Source organism: Thermobia domestica, chromosome 5 (assembly GCF_964235325.1).
Source record: "Thermobia domestica chromosome 5, izTheDome1.hap1.1, whole genome shotgun sequence".
NCBI lineage: Eukaryota > Metazoa > Arthropoda > Insecta > Zygentoma > Lepismatidae > Thermobia > Thermobia domestica.
Genome location: NC_137458.1, coordinates 173743288 through 173763393, shown reverse-complemented (window position 1 = coordinate 173763393; position 20106 = coordinate 173743288). Strand labels below are relative to the sequence as shown.

The 20106-nt window shown below is 37.3% G+C and overlaps 1 protein-coding gene across 1 annotated transcript in view; it reads right to left on the bottom strand.

Annotated features, from left to right (window-relative positions):
* Window positions 1-5764: 5764 nt before the first annotated feature.
* The window catches only part of LOC145684735 (galectin-7-like), an 84007-nt gene continuing 69665 nt past the window's right edge, over window positions 5765-20106 (bottom strand). The window contains exon 5 of the mRNA XM_081757112.1: window positions 5765-6532. The gene's annotated coding sequence lies outside the window, so the exon portion shown is untranslated. The remainder of the gene's footprint in view (window positions 6533-20106) is intronic.

Below are 20106 nucleotides of genomic sequence, written 5' to 3'. Positions count from 1 at the left end.
ATTATTATTATTATTATTATTATTATTATTATTATTATTATTATTATTATTATTATTATTATTATTATTATTATTATTATTATTATTATTATTATTACTACAACTGCTACGAGCGTCAGAGTTGACATGTCTGGTGGTACATACTTTACAATCTAAGTACAGAAAAAAATCGAAGAAATACTAGTTATTATGGCCAGTCTGCGTAGTCTGGCCAGTAGAATGCATTCACATCTGGTGCTAGAGGTCGTCGGATCGATCCCTCCTCGTGTTATGTGAGCTTTGTGGTGGACAAACATCGTGAGCGTGGGAGTTTTTGGATTAGCCCGTTTTCGTCCACTATCTTCATTCCACCAATTCATTCATCATCATTTATACGTCTTGAGCCGTAATTGCCTAAAGAACATATGAGAAAGTCAAGTCCTTGACCTACTAATTAGAATTTGTTCCGCTACCATTAGACCACGGAGACCGAAACCATGAACTGGCGTGTTCATAAGATTAGCGCAATTTGTAGTAATGTTCAATTAGCACGGCAGATTCCAAATCATATTACATGTTCCTGTATTCTTTATAATTCGATGCTACAATAATAATAACAAAAAACAATGATCAAATAAATCACCCAGACCCCAGGATCGATGAAGTGTTCCTGGAACGGTGCGTAACAAGTAAATAACAGAGCTATATGACGGAATGCGAGGCAGTAAATCAAAACAAAATCCACACATATCATTGTTGATCAAAAAATACCTCAAAAGTCCCCTAAATGAAAAATGTATAGATATCAGCTATCAAAAATGCCTCTTAACATCACATATAATAGAAGGGATAGTTGATATTAAGAAAATGAAAATATAAGGTTTCCTAAGAAACCAATAGTGCAAAATGAACATCGCTTTACTGTATGTCCTTGTACGCATCGAATAGAACGGAAACAGAGTCAACAGTTTCAGGCTTTAGAGCATTTCTCCGTTCCTGAGTACTAAAATCTCTTTCAGTAGACGCACTAGAAGCAGGGATAACGAGATACTGACGCGTTAATTTACACAATTTTGGTAATGTTTGTTCTTGTTGCTTCCACCACTGCAATATATCTAGTTCTCTTACACATGATGACATGTTGAGGTAGATGTCTACTTCATCATCAAATTCACCAGAGACTGAATGTCTATCTTCCCAATCCATTAGTTTATTCTTCTTGGTAGGTGGTTCCAACTTATGCCAACTAGCCTAAAGGAGACGATGGTGAGAAATAAATGAAATAGTGGAGTAAATAAAGTGGAAGGAAACAGGAGAACGCTGCTAACCCCCCACACGGTGTTTGTCCACCACAAAGTTCACTTGGCGAGAGCTCGGATCAAACCAGGGACCCCATACACCAGAGGTGAACGCTCAACCACTGAGCCACCGTTCCAGGAACACCTAATCGACCCTGGCGATTTGGTGATTTATTTAATCATTATATTTTGTTATATTTGTAGCATCATACTATAAACAATACATAAACATGTAACACCATTCGATATTTGCCTTGCTAGTTGAACATTACTACAAATTGCACTGATCTTATGAGCACGCCAGTTTATGGTTTTGCCCTCCGTGATGCAATGGTAGCGTACCAAATTCTACTTACTAGGTCAAGTACTTGACTGTATCATACGTTCTTTAGGTAACTACGGCTCAGGCTGAATGGATGATGATGGGATGAACTGGTGGAAAGAAGCGGGACCACCCCAGAAACTCCCATGCACACGATGTTTGTCCACAACAAAGCTCACATAGCATGAGCAGGGATTGATCCGACGACCTCTAGCACCAGATGTGAGTGTTTTTTCCATTGAGCCACTATTCTCCCTCGTAGATCAAGCATCGGTTCACATTCTACGCAGACCGGCCATAATAACTAGCATTTCTCAATTTTATTCTGTACTTAGAAGGTAAATTCGGTACCACCAGACATGTCAACTCTGACGCGAAGTCGTAGCACTTGTAGTAGTATTAGCAGTGGTCGTAGTAGTAATAGTAGAAGTAGTAATAGTAGTAGTAGAAGTAGTAATAGTATTACCAGTACATCGCAGTCTTGAATAAAGAGTCAGTTTCCCAAACACATTACGATTAACATAGGCTGACAGTAAGACCGTACAAACACGGCAAAAATAGAGGTAGTGGAGGACATTAAAAAAACAAATAGGCTGACAACATTAGTTTCCGAACCGTCTTTCAGAGTATCCGGGCCGAGCCGGGCCGGCCCGGCTCGGCCCGAAATGTGCCCGGCCCGGTTAGGGCCCGGTCCAGTTTGATATTACTTGAAACGGGCCGGGCACCGGGCCGAACCGGGTGCGCCCGGCCCGTGCAGGGCTCTGCTTCAAGCTCGTGATGGACCACTTCCAATTGAACCTATACCGTGCCATAGTCAAGGTGTGGAACGTGCTGTGAGTTTGGTGACCCAAGTTGCTCAATTGAGGATAAGTTATATTAATAGACACAAATACATCTTAGAGCTCCTTCGTGGCTAAGCGGTTAGCGTACGCGCATTTGGCGTGGGAGACCCGGGTTTGATTCCCGGCGGGAGTTCATGTGGTTCGGATTCCACGTTAATCAGTAGGTCCACGTCTCATATAGCCTCGCTGCTGAAAGAGACGCTAAACTAAAATCAACTCAACTCAACAAATACATCTTAAATGTTCAAGAATCTAGAAAAACACTTCCTACATTTGACCGGACAAGGAACTTATTAAAAAGGTACTGAAAAATAATAGTTATTTTGCTCATCCGGAAAATATTCTTTCAATGTTGACTGACCCAAAGAAGTATTGTAGAGAAAAGGCAATTCAGCAAATTACTGAAGCAAGAAAGGCCAGTGGTTTTAATGCATAAAGTGTTTCTGTACATATGTTTGCTGTGTTTGGTTTGTTCTGTTGCCAAGGTGTCTCGTAAACACCGAAATGAAAAAAATATAGAAATGTTTAGTTTCACATCACATTCCACTACCCTAAGCTGTATTCTATATTTTCTTACAATTAAGACTGCGGTCGTCCATTGTGACCCTCACAATCTAACTCGTAATTATGTGCTATTAAATATGAAATAATTCTATTTTATATAATTGCATTATAAGCAATAAAATTTAACACAATACAGCCGGGTTTAAATCCATATGTCAATTAAGCCACATTTTTGGAGAATTGTCCATTTGGTAACACTGTTATTTCTATGAATGGCAACTCTGACAATGCTTGTCATCTATGGAAGATGGCCGGTGTAGAACAATATTATCTATGATTGTGGTAATTAGTTACATTTCATTATGCTTTCATTTACGAAAGACGGGCAAACGGGGAATGATCACTTTTGTAAGATATTTGGTATCCTTGACTCCTAGGGGAACATGTTGTGCGAGGGGTTAGGGGGGTCGCACAACTGTTCTTTTGCATTCTCTTATTCAGGGTAGCATAATGAAGTCCAGGCAATATGTGGAATACAAGTGTAGAATTTCAACCCTCCCCCCTAATATATACCATTTTGTTTGACGAACTGGCATTTTTGCAGCAACATCATATTCCTGTCGCTATAAAACTTCTGGTCAAAATTTGTGACACGTGATTTTCACAGACCTCTTTTGGAACTAACTCAACACCATTCAGGGATTTCTGCAGAGACCGAATCGAAGTAGTGTGTTACGGTGTCAGGTCCGTGCTACGCGGTAAATGCATTGAAAGCTCTCAATTTCTTACAGGTCGTTAAGCATGTGTGTGATCTGGGATTATCAGTGTGGTATACGAAACAATTTCTGTTGATCAGTTTACTTGGTACTATTTGCCAACAGTACAATCCCGAGTCTGTCGTTCTGCCCGGTGCAGCAGCTTGTGATGCATCATGCAATTCCATCAAATTCAATAACCTTCCTGAACATCAGTGTGGGCTTTGCATTAGTGTCGTAGGTTATCCACTTTCCGTCACAAGAAATGGCTTGAGTTGAGATTTGAGCTTGATCGAGTAAGTAATTTGAAGTTAGATTATGTGGAACCCAAACGAACACTGTTTGGTAATGAATGTTTAACTCATTTTCGATGTTATGACTGTATAGATGCGGGTCTTACTCGACTTTTGCTAGAAAGCATCCATTTTTGCTTTGATTGGTCGTTCAGGATATGAGCATCATGGACATTGAAATTTCCAGAGTGAAAGTGACTGAACCATGTTTTTGCTTTTGCTTTTAATATCTTATTCACAAACAACACAATTTCTTCAACAGCCTGCGCAATATTTACGTCCTTTTTAAAATAAAATTTTAAGATATAGCGTAGTTTTGCATAAAGTTTACTCATCTTCATGGTGCAGTACCTTACGTTATAAGAATTTGTATACTTTTTCCATATCTGCTAGCTTCAACTATCAGCTGTCAAATGACCAGTGTTGCTAACAACCTCTGAGGCAAATAGGCTAGACGGCCTTCAGAAATAAGCGTTTTTACGCAAAAAATGGCTAGATTTCAAACTGCTAATCTATAAACCACATTATAGATTTTAAACATGAGCAGAGTTATGGGGGGCATGGAATCATTATCCCCCCAACATTTTGAGAAAAAAATAAAAATGCCACCTATAAGATGGCCACCTACCAAGACCAAAACCGACCAAAAGGTCTGCCCCATTGCCCTCCCAGCAGACAATTCCAAGCTCCGCCTATGATTTTAAACACCTTTTTCGTGTGTACGATTTTAAGTGACATAGTAAAATTTGAAATACTGAATTTTATTCTCTGAAGACTAACAAGCAACACACATGACTTTAAATTACAATAAATCCATCAACATCATATCTGATTTGTGAGTCAACAGCCATATTATCAGGTGAATTGAAATAAGTCAGCATCGATGACGTCGCAGCTAGCCGAGGCGCTGGAATTGGATGCACCATTGTTGGATTGTCGATTGGTTGTGTTTGTGTAGACTGCCATTGTCCCAATTTCACAGCAGTACTTCTTTCGGCAGGTCATAGTTCCTACAAACACTTCTTATTTCCTGTACACTCATGAAATATCATGATTGCATAGAGAGTTTTCATGCTAATTAGATATTCTATTTGTTTCCTTTAATACACAAAAACAATATATGTGGCTTGAAGAACCGAACAGTTTACTAAATTTGTATTAGAAAACTTTCACTTTTGCAATGAAATGCGAAAATTAAAATAATTAAAAAGTAGCAAACGGAGCCGTTACAAGAGTGACATTAAAATTCTTTCTGAGTCGATAAGTATTGTTAAGTGGTTGTAAATCTGTGGGTGGGGAGAGAAGAAGAATAAAAAGCTAGTGTTCGTTGCGTAATAAAACATCATCTGTCTAGAGAAATCAATTAATATGATAATATATAATGACAAAGAGGCTAATTTTTAAAAATTACACTTTAGAATTAATTTAAGGGCTAATAGAAAAGCCATAAATGGCAAAAGATTTTCATAAAATAAGCTATACTTAAGGCTATAAGCATTTCTTAGATATGTATGACTAAATGCCTCTCCAAATAGGCTAGATTTAGCCAAAAATAAGCTAAATTGGTATCACTGCAAATAACATGAAGCCTGACACGCTGCGACTCACATACCCTTAGCTTTGCGACACTAAGCCCATCTCCTGTAGAATAGGCTTAATACATTTTAGACTACCTGATACATATTAGAATTTAGTCTCTTATATTCTATGACCTAATAAAGGTGAAAGCTAGTAAATGGTTCACAAACAAAATAACAGCATTCACGTTAAAAATGTGTTGTATCTATTTATTGTTATTATTAGTATTATTATTGCACATGGTATGGAATTCGTGAATTACATGCAATGCAAACAATTATACATAAAATTTACACATACTTGATATCTACTAAGAATTACACTTTAAAGTACAATTTAGACATAATTCATAAGAAAATAATTGTTGCCTATGTTAGGTTTTTACAATTTATTTCTGAAAATTGCAACAGTAGAGCTTACTCATTTTCTTGTATATCCAGTCGGAGCGACATTTTCGGTTTTGCCTGGAATAAGAGGAAGAAGGAGTTTCCGTCGACTGAAATAGTTTGATGTCTTTCATTATCTTTATAACAAAGCATACACAAACTTTCAAAGAGATAACTTTCTCGGAAGTGGTTGTGAAAAGGCTGTGTTCAAAAAAAGTATGAGGAGGTAGAATTGGTCTGGATTTCTTGTTAAAAAAAAAAAAAAAAAGGAGTGATTAAACTTGAAATGCTTAAAATATTTTTATTTATTTTCTATCACTTATTCTTTGATAATTTTAAGGACAATGTTTTCGATTCCCAGTAGCATCCTTCTGAATATAGTCTTGGATACAGAGAGCTAAAACTTACTCTTATACGTATATAAACTGTTTAGTTAGTAAACAATACATGAAAAAGCTAGTTATATATATATGAAAATAAGCTAATTAAACATATATGAAAAAGCCAGTTATATTTTAAAAAAGCTTGATTTTCTCATAATACGAATAATATTTTCGTTTCTGGTTGCCAAGTTGCTGAAAAGGAAAATAAAAATAAAAATTATTATACAGAAAATAAATGTACCCAAAAGAGAATAATAATAATAAAAAAAAACATTGATAAAGTTCAGTAGACAAGACAACACTTACAGTTAATTAAATAAGGAAATACTAACTATATTATGTGTCGATTGAATTTGAGTTTAGCGTCTTATTGAGCAGCGAGGCTATATGAGACATGGACCTATAGCTACACCGAGTGCGTCGGTTTTCTCCGGATTTTCCCGTTTCCTTCTATATTATGAATTCCATTATTTTGTCCATTAGCATCGTCTCCGTACCCCGAGAAAACCCCCACACACGGTGTTTGTCCACCACAAAGTTCACAGCTTCTACTACTGTGTTAACAGCGTTACTAATCACGAGGTTAAGATTATGAGACGCACAATATAGGCCTACGTGAGGTACAGGAGAAGAGGTAACAAATTTTTTTGAATCGCTTCTGTACACCGGTGTATGTCCCACCCATAACTAGACATCGGATTTTTATGCAAATGCATATTTTGTTTGATTATATGCATCTCTGTTATACTTAGTAGGGGTTTCTAACAACAATAATACAGCTCGAATTTGAAGTTCTGTGGAAGGTTAGAGCATATTTTAGTCCTTAAGAGCATATTCAGCATATTCTATAAGTTTTTATTTTAGATGTATGCTTATAGCATGGAATAAATTCAGTTTTAGTTTAAATTTTCAATGCATTTACATGTGCATGCAACAGAACGGCCTTTTGCATGGGAGAATGGAAGAATGCCCAATTTATGGAGGACCAATAATGTTGGCAACCGATCGGTAGAGCAAAGACGCTTACAATTCCCAAGACGTTAAGAGAAATCTGATATTGATAAAGACACTGAAATAGTGTCGGCATCAATTCAGAAATACGACACGAAAGGAATGCTGCTCAGTGAATGCTTAGCTCTAACTGATGAAATTCCACACAAGCTCCAGTCAGTTCCTGGTAAATTCGGACACTCTGTGGGAAACAAATTGGCGAATGTTAGTCCTAGAAACTCCGACTACAAAAAAAAAAAAAAAAAAAAAAAAAATCATTAAAGGGTTAAATTTCAACTTGCCAGAAAATATAGATACTAAACTTGCTCCTCTCTATGAATATTGCTCAGTAACATCTAATGAAGTTGAGAAGTCATTTTCTTTCTACAAATGTCACAAACTCACACCAAAAATTGTAGAGAAGCATTTTGTTATATACTGTAAGACTAATTACAGAAAGGAGTAAATCCTTAAAACCAAAAACTTTTTTTCAATGGAAACATGTATAAGAGTTAGAGGTCTGCACGGGCCGGAATTTTTAGCCCTGGCCCGGCCCGGCGCGTGAATTTATAATGTGAGGCCCGACCCGAGTCCGAAATATATTTTAGCATTTAGGCCCGAGCCCAGCCCGAGCTCGTTTAATAATCAAGTGAGCTCGAAATAATCCCAAATTACAGAAACTTACGGAACATTGTATTTATATTTACAGCGATTAGAGGTTTAATTTTGCAGTACTTTAAAAGTGCTCCCCAAAGAACACTGGAGTAAATATCGTTGTAGAGTATATTTACAAATTAGGCCCGAAAAATATGGTTGTATATTTAAAAATTTACGGCCCGAGCCCGGCCCAGGTCTGAAGTGATATATTTTTGTACCTCCGAGTCCGGCCCGCGGGCCTTGTCGGGCTTGAGTCCGTGGGCTCGGCCCGAGCCCGTGGAGACCTCTAGTACCGAACGACAGTTATGCATTCCGATTTCAAAGCTTTTCTACCAGGATTCGAACCCGGGAGCCTATCTGCCATATATGCAAATTGTCGTGAACCCTGTATAGAAAACTGTCAGATTCTATAGAGTAACCTATACTACATAAAAATAATATATCTTGTAAATTTGTTACGTTTCTGTTGGTTTAGTTCTTCCTACTATTTTTGTTCAGATATTCCTGTGATGGTGAGTGTGACACATAGAGATGACCTTCATTAGAGACGAGAATGTTTTGTTTAGCTCGGAACATTTTTCTTCGGAGGCAGTCTTGATTGTTCGTTTGAGTGATGTTATTTGCTTCGGTTTCGTTACTAACCCCAAGATTAAACCAACAAATGTTCAAGCTTCCAAACAGGTTTTAATTAAATCACTGAGTTAATTGATGACAATCATGGAAAAATATAACAATTATGAGCAAATAATTTTTAACGTTAGGAAAACAAAAAGAGTTGTTGCAACAATATTCCTTTCTAACCATAACTACATTTCATTCATTTCTTTCTATTTTCTTAATTGCTCACATATAACACTTTCTTCAAAATGTCCTTATTTCTTCATCATCACCATTTCCCTACACACATTAGCATACTCTATTTCACCCTCTCTGTCCTCATTCTTTTCTTTTTCTTTTTTAAATAACAAATTCTTTGGTAAAGTATCGCAGCAAAATCTTTGGGATTGAAAGAATACCAAAGGGTTTGCATCGTGAAATACGACTTGATTTGTTAGAATTCTTCCCATCCTTCATCTCATCATTAGCCGCTAGCAAGTTACTTGATAAAGTATCGCAGCAAAATCTTTGGCATTAAAGGAATTCCAAAGGGTTTCCTAGGTGAAATATCAAGGAATTTGCTAGAATCTGGTTCTCCGGCGTAAGATCATACGGTGCATATGATCTTACGTCCCTCTCCAATCAAAAGTAGGCCCTCACGGAGGTAGAGACCTTGACGAGGTTGTAGGCCTTTAAACGAACATCTGCCTGAACCAACCTTCTAAATTTGTTTTGAACAATAAATAATAATTTGTCGTTTTCTTTTCAGGTGCCCAAGGGGTTTACAGATGTAACCACATCATGAATTATGGATGTTACAAGAATTAAATAAGTATGTGGACAAACGTATGTTGAAAAGTGGAAGTATACTTACTTGGAAGTTAGGAGATGAAATCAGAACTTTCTGAGGAGCATCTTGAACAAGGAAAATATACTAACATCTACTCCAGAAGGTTGAAAGAAGCAGCATATAAAAAAATCAACCCAGAAATACAGACCAGAAGAAGACTCTGCTTATTTAAAATATTTAAAAGCTCCTTCAACATATATATATCTAGAATCCACAATAATACTCTTAATTACATAGGATGAAACATTTATCAAGATCTCCCTTCCGGAATGAAAAAAAAAAAGCATTCTATTTAAATATAAAAAGAGTGGTCCAAATGTGTGGCGATACATAAATTAAAAGAAAGAAACGCAATTTAGCCTAACAGTATATGAGACATCGTTTAAAAGATTTCCTCTGAACTAGTTGTAGTTACTGTAGAAAACTGAAATTTTACAGTTGTATTGATTCATATCTCTATAGGTTATGAGCAAGGCCCGGATCTTGTTGACAAGTCAACTTTTTTCTGTTACACATAGGGCGAGGGAAGTTCAAATAAAAAGGTTATCCATCAACTCTAGGTTCTAAAAATATATTTTTTAGGGTCAACTTTCGGTCATTTTTTGCCGTTTTGAAGTTTTAGGTCATTTTAAAAATATTTTAAGGTAACTTTTAGGTTTCTTATGGTCTTTTTATTCTTTTTTCTTCTACATAAGGAAATTTTAAAATGAACACTGCTTACGGATGTGAAAAACACTGTTTACGCAGTTAAATGATCTCTTTTCCTCCTTCCTGACTATTGGAGTGGAAAAACGGCTTTCTTAACAAGCTAATGAAAACTAAGCTGTAACTGGTTGACTAGGGATGGTGGTTGGTAGGTGGCCAAACAGATAGTTGACCACAAAGAATGTGATCACGTGAATAACTAAAAATGGATTAGAAGGCGTACTAAGATGTTAAACAGGGTTTTATCTATTATTCTCATGTAGTTTACACTTGCGAACTTTTATTGTTTAAGGGTGCTTCCTTGTTTCAACTCGGGAATGAATTGACGCTTTCAGTACGTACAATGCCGTAGAATGGACTGATCAATGGACATAAATGATCAATGGACTGCAATTAAACTGAAACAAAATTTTTTGAATACGAGTGAGAAATGTTAATTAAAAATCCAATAGATATTTAAAAATATCAATGTTTAACGAAATAAAAGTTTAAAAGAACGCAAGTTTTAAGGTCATTTTTTTTGAGAATTTTAAGGTCATTTTACAGGAATTTTAGTGTCATTTTATAGGCCACTTTTTAGAAAATTTTAGGCCAACAAGATCCGGGCCCCGGTTATGAGGAATATTTCGTCTCATAACTCTTAATGTTTTCTGTGTTACAGGCATCAAACTGAAGGAAAGTGTGAAGATTGGTCCAAGTGAATCCCAAATGGTAATAAAGTTTCTGTATTTGAGAGGCCACACAGCAAAGGAAACATTTGAAGAGATGAAAGATCCTTATGAAAAGGAAGCCTCATTATATGGTGAGAACACTGGAATCTTTAAGTTGGTTGGATTTTTGTACAAACGGGATGATCTCAGTCCACCATTGATGAAGACACCACTGGACAAGAGGAAGACACCATTAGGCAAAATGGAAGTCACCACCTTGTAGTGCCGTTTAGACATTCGCCAACTACCTGAAGATATTAAGATAACTGTGGGGTATGTGAAAAAAATAAACCATGCGCATTTACAGATGCATAAGTGTCTGTCCAATGGGTTCTTTGGCCGCTGATACTTTCTTAAAAGCACAAATGAGTCGCTTAATTCCAGGAAATTTTGACCCTGTACTACGAAAACTAGGAGGACTTTTTTGACAGATTAATAACCCAGGATGGAACGTGAGTCTATCATTATGACCCAGAGACTAAGACTTAGTCAAAGCAATGGAAGCATTCTTACTTACTCTAAAGAAAGAATGTGTCCAACAATCACCGGGTAAGGTCATGCTCAAAGTTGACTAGGACTAGTAAGAAGTACTGATGATGGATTTCTTCGCAAAAGGTACCACAATTACAGGGACATACTATGCTTCACTGCTGCAGAAATTAGAGGATTCCATTAAAATCAAGAGGTGCGGAATGCTGACCAAAGGTGTCCGTATCCTTCGAGACAACGCTCCAGTTAAAACTCATATGTCACCCAAACAGATGCATGATCTTGCAGGAATGAAACCCTTCGCCATTTTCCATACTTTTCTAACCTTGCATAATCTGATTTTCATCTTCCTAATCATAAAATCATTTTTAAAGGGAAAGCATTTCAAATACGATAAAATACTTATTTCTGCAGTTGAGTCAGGATTCTGGAATAATCTGCTGACTTCTACAAACAAGATTTCCACAAGTACATAAAGCGATTGGAAGAGTGTGGACATTGGAGACAAGAACTAATGTCGTTTATCCCAGTCAAAGGTAAGTGGATCAGAAAACATCTTTAATAAACACTCCATGTATATACAGGGTGGCGCAGGGAAATTGGAAGGAAAATTGCATTTAAAGACAGAAATACATTATAGAGTATGCAATTTAAATTGCCATAAACTTTTGTACTTAGTGATTTTATTTCTCGACGACATCGGAATGATGTCTTCCATCTCAGCGTACAGAAACCTCTAGGCTGCTTGGTATATTATGTTTCGAGGAATGTAAGCAATTTCTTCTTCAATCCTCAGTTTCAATTCATCGATTGCTGCAAGGCGTGTGCCTCCCGCTTTACCATTAAGATATTTTACAGGAAAACGCTGTGCTCACTGAGCTCAGGGAATCTCGGAGGCCATGGAATATCACCGTTCTTGTCAAATGCTTTTAAAGTAAACACATCTTGCTCACAACTTTAATATTATTAATAAATGTCATAACCTTCTCAATGATCTCTAATTAGTTCCGAACAAATGCCGACACAACAGTGTTACTAATCCTAGATTCAAATTTCTCATTTCCGTGCGCCACCCTGTCTTCGTAGACATTAAAAAACAAAGCTGTTGTCTTGAAGTTCATCATCTGGAGTTAATGTGAATTTTTAAATCTCACCACGAATTATGAGCCTTACTTTGATAGGAAATCACGAATTTAATGGATTGGTTGTCGGGGAACAATGGGGTGGCAGCCACGGTCGCAGACCTCACCCCTCCCGACTTCTTCCTATGGGGACACGGTATATGCAAGACCCATAAACAGTTTTGCGGAATTGACGGTGAGAAACACCGAGGAATTCAACATTCTCATTCAGATATGCCGAAATGCGTGCAGAAATGTGCGTCTCCGGCTTCAGGTATGCATCGATGTTAATGGCCGCCAGGTGGACCTCCGAATGGAGAATAGGGATTAAATTAGATACTGTAAAGCATGTGATTTTTACATCATTACTCTGTACCTACAATTTTGTTTCATGCCACTCTTGTTTATAATATAAATGTGCTGATCATTCGAAACGTGAGTCACTACTTCTAGTACACCCCGAATATAACACTAACAACAAATATTTATCAAGAACAATAAATAGTAATAATAGTAACAATATAGAAAAAATATAAGAACAACAATAATAATAGTAACAATATAGAAAATATATGACAACAACAACAATAATAATAGTAACAATATAGAAAATATATAACAATAACAATAGCAAAAAGTAATAAAACATCATAAATCAACGTTTGAGGCAAACCTTTCCATGTGAGCCAAGTATGGTCTACTCAGAAAGGACGTATGTAAACCATGACAGCTTGATATTTATGAAAATTGGTACTGCGACTAATTGTGGATCCCCAATCATCGTGGTAATAGTCACTCGGTGCGTGTTTACCCGCTACCTATAATACATATACCAAGGTGTGACCGGGTGAGGCTGTGACGAATTGAACCCCATAAACGCCGGAAAGAGGCAAAAAATGAAAAATGTACATAGTTAACCTGATACCTACGGGATTGGGACACATGACCAAGAACAAGGCAATAGTGTCAGACAAGCAGTGTTGCCATCCCAACGAAAACTTATAGTTTTTCAAATATAGGCCGTCGTTTCTGTGTTTTGGAAGGCATGAAGGATTTTATGAAGTGTTGCGACCGAAGACAGTTCGTTATATGTCTCGGGAACGGTTTCAGATATAGATTCCACAAAATGCCATTGGAATTGCTGCGCTACAGGAAGACTTGACATGTGCTGTTACATTTCCGCATTATGTCCGCTTCTTTCTACGGCTACATGTGTCCCTTTTGGGTGAATCCTGTATCAAGTCCGTTAGTCACTGGATGCTGTGCATGCTGTAGTTTACTCCCTACCGTACATTTGCTTCTTCTGCAGTCTTGTTGCTGTTGTACATTTGTTCATTTCTCTGTACGAACCCCATAATTTCTCAACTTTAGAGCATCATAACTCCCTTATTTGACAACATTGATAACCAAACTTTCGCTTATTTTCTTTCACATTTTATGCCAATTGTTTTAACGTCATAAAATTGTTTAAGTTCTATTTTAAAAAGTTTGTGTTGAGATGGCAACACTGCTTGTCTGACTACTGCTGTGTTCTTAGTAACGTGTCCCCCTCCCATAGCTATCAAGTTCCTTGCATACATTTTTCATTTTCTGCCTCTTTCCGGCGTTTTTGGGGTATAATTCAGCACATCCTCACCTGGTCACAGCTTGGTATATTTATTATAGGTAGCGGATAAACAAGGCATTTCCGCACCAAGTGACTATCACCACGATGATTAGCGATCCGCAATTAGTCAATGTATTAATTTTCATAAATATCTAGCTGTCATGGTTCACATACGTCCCTTGTCAGTATCTATCAGGTCGTCTTCCACCATATCATCTTTCAAAAACACTGCAGGTGGCTTACGAACAGGCGACGATTTTGTTCTTTTCGGGGAAGTGAGCGGCAATGAGCTAGAGTTCGCCGAAGAGGACCACTGATAAAAACGTAGGATTTTGTGGAGTTCATTAGTCGATGCGACTAGGGTCTGAATTTCTGGACTTTTGTCAGAAACAATATCAGTTTGGGCGGAAATCGGACGTCTGGGTAGCCACAGATTTACAACAGGTAGCTGCAACAGTAACAAAAGGCACAGATAGCAAGGAAGGGATGATTTCTTTGAAACGACGCTTAGTATCGGCAGCAGAGATCTTCTCAACATCTATTAGCTCTCGGATACGTTCCTCACGTTGAAAGGCTGGACCGTCTCAATACCAAGCAGAATGTTCGCTCTTGTGACTTGCAGTTAACACAAAAGGGCTTTGCCGATGTATAGGGTTCCGCACCATGACTACCTTGGTCACAATTCGTTTGAAAAGCAGCACTTGTTTTACACGAAGTGCCGGTGTTAGAGGTCTGCACGGACCGGAATTTTTAGCCCGGGCCCGGCCCGTGGATTTATAATGTAAGGCCCAACCTAAGCCCGAAATATATTTTAGCATTTAGGCCCGAGCACAGCCCGAGTTCGCGTGATAATCAAATGAGCCCGAAATAAGTCCAAATTACAGAAACTTTAAAATTTACGCAAAATTGTATTTTTATTTACAGCAATTAGAAGTTTAATTTTGCAGTTGTGCTTTAACAGTTTTCCAGAAAGAATGATTCATACGTTCAATAAGTATCGTTGTACAGTACATTTACAAAGTTAGGCCCGAAAAATATGGTTGTATATTCAAAAATTTACTCCTCGAGTCCGGCCTTGGCTCGAAATGATATATGTTTTATAGGCCCGAGTTCGGCTCGCGGAAGCGGCCAAAGCCCGCTCAAACCTCTAATAAGAGTGAAACTGGTATTATTTGGTGTAAAATAAATGATGCACTCTAAAATACAAATGTGAATAAAAACAAGTAGAGATCGTGTTCTCATATCACTGTATCTATCTCAATCTCATAATTTGTGTATGTTTTAAAAAGTTAGGAGCATATAAACTGTAAATGTGATAAAAATACATTCTGAAGAGAAGTTCCTAAAAGGCAATGTACCCTTTCGGATCTATATCTCACCCACAAAACTTTGTCAGAACTTTACTGCATGTTTGAAAATACTCTCTTTTACTGCATTATTAACAGCATAGTTACATGCAGATTTAGTTGCGTATCCAGAAATTTTCAATGGGGGTGGCTGAAAATATGAGGGCAAAAGTGAATACAACATAGGCCTATTTTGTGTTGAACATGAATCCAGATATGCAAGTATGGCTATTACACACACACACACACACACACACACACACACACACACATATATATATATATATATATATATATATATATATATATATATATATATATATATATACTGTATTTATGCATTAACGAACATGCGCAAGAGAAAAGTGCCAAAAACTGAAAGAGCCGAATTGGAGTGGGTCTTTAAAGCTTTCATCTGCAATAACATATTCACTTGTTAAAAGTGTCTGTTGGTGTGTGTGTGGTGGTGGTGGGGAGGAAGTGAAGAGGGATAGGTCATTCTGTTGCAGATAAGCTGCCTTTTGTTCTGCATTTCGACAAAAGACGTTAGGTCACAATTTTGTGAGTTTTTCTCTTATCGCTGCAAGTAGAAAAGAGCTTTGCGCTCAAGCCGGATGAGACCCTCCCTAAATACGCCACTGTGCATATTTCATGAATTTTGAGTGCATAAAAATCCGATGCCTGCTCGTAACAGATGCTCCATCATAACCCTGCTCTCTACATTTTTGTATGTTACGTTACCATGCTTTTACAGTGTTCATAGAAGGTTAAAGAAGTTTTCAGCACTTTCTGTCTCAATATTAATGAATCTAAGAAAGCTTTCATTAATGTTCCCAATTTCTCTTTTAAAATCTACCTTAATTTACCTAATTACAATACTTAATTGATTATGCCCTGTAATATCACTGGTTGTATCTAAAAGTACAGAAAAATAGAGAGCACTTTTGACGGCTTCCAGGATAAGAGACCGAGTGCCATCCCCTATCAACGTAATAACTTAATTTTGAACCTTGGCACTAAGATACTTAACTACTTTATGCGCAGAACGATTTAATAATTCTTGTAGCACTAAATCAAACTGAGCTACAAGATACACAATGCTAAGAAAATTTCCAACTTCACAAAATCCTAAACTAAAACTTTCCTCATGACCACGAAATGGCAACCCAAGCACAGCAAGAGTGAGAATGATCGCAATGACCTTCTGTAATACTTTCCTCCAGAAGTTGGTCTCTTTGCGGAATTGCAGTTCCTTTTGCTTGTTGATGATGCTTCCTTTTTCCTACGAGTGAAATATTTTCAAGGATTGTTGATTTGTCGATAAAAGACAGATGTCTCATGCCAACAAATCTCTAAAGATAGATGTTTGCTTTCGCCTTTTACTCCGTTAATCCACTCCCAATGCATGTCAGGTGATGATTGATTACCAAAAAGCCAATATACCTCGATGTGAATTTGTAGCTCACCTGCTGTTACACTGGAATAATGTTTTGTTGAGAAAACAGGCGTATTCTGTTTCTGTACTTTAAATGGACCAGTGGGTTGGCCCGGACCACGTTCAGTTATGAGGTATTTTAGTTCGTTCCTTGTAATTGTAGCTGGATAGTGACCGCTATCAATTAGATATTTTCAAGGAATATCAAACAAAACCAACTGGGGTTCACTAGTGTTTCCACCAGCCATGATTGTATCTTCATCACTTTTACTTCTGGCAGCACGACTTTCCGACTTTCCTGACGATGCAGCCACACTTTCTTCAGCTTCATTACGTTAATTACATTCGCTAATTTCAACTTCAATTTGATGAGGAAAATCTTCAAGTCCTGGAATATTAGCATATTGTTTATCATTGCTGACTATGCCTTTTTGGCCTTGATCATGCTCAGCTTCAGAGCTGCCTGTCGCTTGTGCAAATGGAGAGAAAAACGACGTTAATTTCGGTGTTTTTCTCGGTTTTCGGTGTTCCGGTCAATTTCTTAACATATCAATAAGACTCAATTCTGGAGGGTTAGTTCCCCCCTGACTCGTGAATGGATTTCTTGACAAATATATGTAAAGGAAATACTTCGTTATAGTACACTTACTTTAACAGTTTAATACCAATACCTCTCAGTTATATTTATTACCTCAGTATGTCATTACTCTTTAATAAGAAAATTGTATTGAAACAATATTTAAAAAATAAACTTCGCCGTCTTCTATGAATGAACTCCCGCCGGCCGTAGTCTAATTCACTCCACAGTACAGGATAAACTCAGTTCAAACACTCGTGAATATGAGCACAGTATAGAAAATCCAAAAATAACATATACCTGGTATAATGTAGGAGATACCAGAAAAGTGCCGCTGTAACTACTTGGCTATTTTTACTTATAAAGACTCATGGCTGAAAATGGTTTGCACAAATGTGGCCTCACTGTGAAACATAGTAGGTAGGTATAGGTTAGAAGCTATCCAGTCGTTTATTTTAATAGAAGTACCTGCCCAACTGGTTAAACCTCACCATCTCGATGGGGCTCGGGGCCTGTGGCCTTTGTCCATCCTGTCTACATAGAAGTTACGCCACTGAGGCCTGAATATGTTTTTATCATTTCACTTTGAGGGTAATTTAGGGTTTGGGGGAGGAGGGGAGTTATAAAGAAATAAAACTTAATAACTGTTGAATCAAACGACCAATCTCGATCAAATTTTCAACATACGTGAGATTCATGCCTGGAATGTTTTTTATCATTTCACTTTGACAGAGGAATGTAGGGGAGGGGAGGAGGGGTTAAATACAATGATGAATGTACATATATAACATTGAAAATCATTATGTTTGTCACTCTAAATCTACTGAACCGCAGAATCGATCTCGATCAAATTTGTAACATGGATGAGGTTCGAGGCTGGGCTGGTTTTAGGCTATTCACTTTGATGGTAGAACTGAGGGGTGGTGGAGGGGGTATAAAAATAAATAAAACTTAATAACTCCTGAACCACTCTACGGATCTTGATCAAATTTTCAACATAGATGAGGTTCAGGCCTGGGATTGTTTTTATGATTTAAATTTGACGGAACAACGTAGGGGAAGAGAAGGAGGGGAGATATATAAAATCAATTTATATAAGATTGAAAGTGACTATTTTTGTAACTTAATACCTCTTGAACTATCCAAACGATCTCAATCAAATTTTCAAGATACATAGGTTCGGATCTGAAAACAGTTTCGTAATTTCACTTGAACGTAGATCCTAGGGGAGGGAGAGCGGAGGGAGAGCTATAAATAAAAACTAATAAAACCTAATAATAACTTTTGAAACACCCAATCAATCTCGATTAAATTTTCAACATATATGAGGGTCGGGCCTTGGGTATTTTTTATCGTATGTAAAAAAAGAAATTAAAAATCACTGCATTTGTGACTTCATCACTCTTGAACCACCCGACCGATCTCAATCAAATTTTCAATACACATGAGTTTAGGGGCAGGGATTACTTTAGGCTATTCATTTTGACAATGCAACGTAGGGAAGGGGGAGGGGTAGAGAACTTAAAAAAATGATCAAAAATGATCGATATTACATTTGAATCCATAGTTTTCGGGGTCGATGAGAGAAACAGTGGCACATCTGATGCTGTTTCAATCCAAGTTCAGCCCTGATAGTTGGGGAGGGGAAAGGTACAACGTAGGGAGAGGGATGAACATTTCAAAGTGATCGAAAATGACTAATATTAGTCTCAAATCCATAGTTTTAGGAGTAGCTGAGATTAACAGTGACAATTCTGATGCCGCGTGCTGCAGCACGGAGGAGGGGGAGGAGAAGCTATATATAATAATGATCGAAAATTACCAATAGTAGTGTCTAATCCATAGTTTTCGGGATCATTCAGATGAACAGTAACATTTCCGATCCGGTTTAAATACAAAAGCAGCCCCGCCACTTGTGGGAGAGGGAGATAGAGATATATAAAAATGACAGAAAATGGCCACTATCAGTGTCGAATTTTATAGTTTTTTGGGTCGCTTAGATGAACAGTGATACTTTCGATTCCGTTTAAATTCAAATTCAACCCCGCAACTTGGTGAAGGGGAGGAATAGATGGTTTTAAAACGATCGAAAATAACCGATATTAGTGCTGAATCCACATTTTTTGGGATCACTGAGATGAAAGGTGACACTTCCGGTGCCATGGCCCGCAACATGGGTATATATATATATGGTCAAAAATGACTGATATTAGTGTTTTATCTATAGTTCTTGCGGTCGCCGATATGAACAGTGACACTATTTGAATTACGGAAAAATTAGTTATTTCTGCAGTATTAGAACACGAATCACAATTAATTTACAACTAAGAGAAAAGATTGTTACTACATCATAACGTTCCCAAACCTTATCAAAAACTGTGTAAACATGCTTGCTGTAATAAACAATAAAAAATTAATGGCAATAAAATACATGAGATACAAATATGTGCATTTAAATTATTTATCTGAACCCATCGAAGCGGGTAATATATGCTAGTATATATATAAAAATAAAAGTGAATACAGTATGTTCGTGAGTTAGTAATTCTTGAACTACCCGGTCGATCACGATCAAATTTTCAGCATTAGATGAGGTTCGAGCCTGAAAAGCTGTTTTATCGTTTCACTTTGACGGTAGATCTTACTTGTTAGGAGAGGGGGAGGGAGGGGGGAAATATATGAA